We start from the raw sequence: 4298 nt of genomic DNA on the forward strand, positions 1-4298 counted from the left end.
TATTTCTTTTGTATGTTTTTGATATGAAATATGAGCTGGACGTGTTGTTGACGGGTCGGTGAGATTCGCTCTCGTAGCTCATGCTGCTGTTGATTAAGTGCAGAAAGATTGGCTGTCCTGCACCCAATAACCCTCCTCACTGAGCGCGTGTGTGCGTGTGTGTGCGTGTGTGTGTGTGTGTGTGTGAGAGATGCTCTGGGGGCCGCAGGAGCCTCCTGGTAATTGAAAAGTGGAGCGCTGCTACAGCGGCTCTGTGACCTCTAATTGAGAGAGAGCATTGATTTCTGCTGAGAGAGAGAGAGTGTGTGTGTGTGTGTGTGTGAGAGAGTGTGTGTGTGTGCGAGAGAGAGAGAGAGAGTGTGTGTGCGAGAGAGAGAGAGTGTGTGTGTGTGAGAGAGAGAGAGAGCTGGAGGAACGGGCCGATGCTGCAGAAAAGAGGAATGAACGACTGAGTGATTTTGTTGGGAGAGAGACTGATCAGATGGACGATTGGAACAGACAGATGTGGTGAGAGACAGACACACAGAGAGAGAGAGAAGGGAGTGCAGAACGAGAAATTACATTTCTTCTCCATCAACCTTTTTTAACACCCAGAGCGTTTGTATTCGGGTCATTCTATACGGCGGGCCTCTTGTGTACAGTAGAGTCACTGAGAACCTTCAGAATGCTTCTAGTTAATAAATAAATACAAATTATAATACTGCATAGATTTATACACACACAAACACACACACACATATATGTGTGTTTGTGTGTGTATATATGTATAATTATATATTATGAAATGTAACTCAAAATTAGAAATTGAAAGAAATAGTTTTTCAGTCTGTTATGAGTTTGCACAAGACAAATGTGCATTTATTGCATCCAAAATAAATGTTTTCATAATCGTTATATATTACATATATACATTTAAGAAATATATGTAATTCATATTTATATATAATATAAATTTTATATATATATCACATACACATGTAAATATTTCTTAAACGTACGTGTGTGTGTGTGTGTACATATAAATATAATTATGTTAGCACAAACTTTTATTTTGGATGCAATCAATTAATTGTAATTTATCGATTTGACAGCCTTTTAATGTGTTATTTTGAGTACATCGTACATAATTCTGGTTTACATAAAATGACTCTTGGACCGGGCTGTATACAGCATTTCTTTTCTTGGTGTTTCAGGTCTTTTCTTTGTTTTGTGGTCTCTCCCACAGGTGTGTTTCTAACTTTGCCTTATTATATTAGCAATTAGGAATATTTTAATGAAAACTAAATGTATGCATAAAGCACTTTGCATCGGTTTTCTCTCTGTACTTCAATGCTTTAGATTTTAGTCTGTAATCTATAAATGTTGTGCATCAACCTTATATTTGAGATTAATAGCCAACTACTCCATAAATGCAAAAAATAAAGCACTGTCATTGTGATCACTGAAAAGCAGATATTTATAGAAATATTAGCATTAATTTTCTTTCTAAGAAGCATTAGCCACAGACCCTGTTGATTTTCCATGTTGGTGTTTCTTCATTTAGATTTAGATGACAACATGCATTTTCTGGACACTGAATGTTTGAATCTGTCTTTCACGGCCGTTTGATAGAATGACCCTTTATTTTTCTATATAATCCTTATGATTTGATTTCCTCAGTTGACTTCCTCCAGAAACGCACAAAATCACTGCCCCATCTTCAGCCCCACATCCAAAGAAAATTAGAAACATTTCACATTAATAAAATGAAGCTTAGAGATATTGTGACATTCTTGTCATGACAGTTTCCTGCAGCGTTTCATTAGTTATGCATATTAGTATTTGTTGCACTATAAATGTTTATTTGTCATGACAGTAATGTCAGAATGCAAAATAGGCTTCATTTATTTTATGCAATTTTTTTTTTTTTTTTTTTGGGGTGAAATGTAACCCAGACGTGTTGTTTATGAAGTGCATCTGTATAAATCTGACTGATACATGTTCATCTGCCTTATGAATCATTCTCCATGTTTCACACTGAAAACACAGACTCTTTATTAAGAAGAAAATCGCTTCATCTTCTACACAGAATTCAATGCTTCCAGTAAAGACTTTCCCACAAGCCTCCGTCCCATCATCATCTAGAAACAAATCTTCATGTAGTTCTTGTGTTTCAGTTATAGTTATCATCTTTGAGAGTCTGGGCTTCTGATTGATTATTGGTGTGATTATGTAGTTTGTGTGGATGTAACTGTACAGCCGTCTGAATTTATGAAACATAGTATTAAACACTGAAGGCAGAGATGAATGAATCGTGTACGTATCTAAGATCTATGCATCTGTGATTATGGGAAATAAATGTAATTGTTGCAAATGCATTAGTGTAGTCTTTTGTCTTGAAAAAAAAAATAAACAAAAAAAAATTTTAATAATTTCAAATAAAGGAAATATATTTCAGGTAGCTGTCAAAGCAACATTTAGTTTTTAACTTGATATGCTAAATCTGAAATAAAAATGAATAAATGTAGATAAACTAATAAAAATGATGTAAACAACAAAATGACAAACTAATTCAAATGAAAACGAAGTTGTAAAATGCCAAAAAGTGCATCATATAATATTTGCAACAATAAAATACTGAGGCATTTTTAGAGAAAAAAGTCTCATATAAGCAAAAGTTAAAATCATTTTTCAGAAATATAGTCAAACAGCATTTGTTCACTTTAATCACAAATAAAAATAAAAAATATTACAAGCATCTGTATCTGCTACTAAACTAAAACAGAAATAAAAAATGACTATTTAAAATCAACCAATAAAATTACGTGCAAGAAAACCCAGAACTGCTGTGACTTTGTCAAAAGTGTTTATTTCTTCAGGCAGAAAACTTAGTTTCTTGGTGCTTTGAAAGAAACGCATCGACACGGTGTGAGCTTGAGTTGGGTTTTGAGCTTGAATCTTCTCTCTGCTGCTGTTTGGATGATTTCTGTGCCCTTTTGCAGCTGTTTTAACATGAAGCTCTTCAATGGCAGCTGTCTGACGCTCCTCATGTGAGGACCAGCGTCTCTGAATGTCACTCCTTATCTGTCGGCCCTGATCCTCCTCACAAGTGATGGAAAGCCAAATGCCAGCTGATAAGACGCAAACATGAACGGCTGTCGACCAGCAGAGATCCAGAGCAAAGAGTTAGACACAAATCACCAATATAAGCCACTTAGCAGAGGATAAAGGAGGGTTATGGGTGCAACTATACTATAGACTTGCATTTAAGCATTAAATAGAAAGTTTTATGTGAATTAAGGTTTTGGTCTTTCACATTCTCTCAATGTGCATTCAAAAGTAAGATTTTTATGCTTTTGAAAGTCTTACCAAGGCTGCGTTTACTTGATAATACAGCAAATATAGTAAAAAATGTGAAATATTATTACAATTTTAAACAGCTGTTTTCTATGTGAATATGTGTTAAACTGTAATTTATTTCTGTGACCAAAGCTGAATTTTCAGTGTCACATGATCCTTCAGAAATCATAATAATATACTGATTTACTGATCAACAAACATTTCTGATTATTATCAATGTTGAAAACAGTCGTGCTGCTCAATATTTTTGTGGAAACCGTGATACATTTTATTCTTCAGGATTCACAGATGAATAGAAAGTTCAAAAAAACTGCATTTATTTGAAATAGAAATCTTTTCTAACATTATACATTTACTTTTCTTACAATTTGCATGCATTAGCGCTTTCAAATTTTTAACAATAATTTTCCCTAAGGTTTGAAAAATGATAGTCATTTGTTGAATGAAAATGTAAAACGAAATTAAAATATGCATTTTTTAACAAGTTTAATAATTATGCTAAAAAATATATATTTTACATTTTCATTCAATAAGTTAAAATTTGCATGCACTAAACTTTTTTTACAGTAACTTTGCTTATCTACCCCAACATTATGAACCACAGTGCAAGTCAAGTCAAATGTAGAATGTCAAACTTTACATTTCTTGTATTTTTTTCAATAATGTTGAAGATGAAGTCTTGTGTTTCTTTTTGTGTTTAATCGATCCTGCTGATAGAATTGTGTGAAAATTACTGAACTCAGAATCACATTCACTAAGTGTGACTGAAGTATGTACTACATTTAATATATAATATACTGTTTGACGAAGTATTTAAAAAAAATCTGACATATGAAGATTTTTATTCTGCAAACAGACACTAAAGGTTGAAATTAGGATTGTTCTTTAGTAAAGAAAAGACAAATTGCACAGATTTTAACATGAATTATAGTCATTTATTGAAGAGCAATGAGCACAAC

This window comes from Barbus barbus (assembly GCF_936440315.1).
Source record: "Barbus barbus genome assembly, chromosome: 36".
Classification (NCBI taxonomy): domain Eukaryota; kingdom Metazoa; phylum Chordata; class Actinopteri; order Cypriniformes; family Cyprinidae; genus Barbus; species Barbus barbus.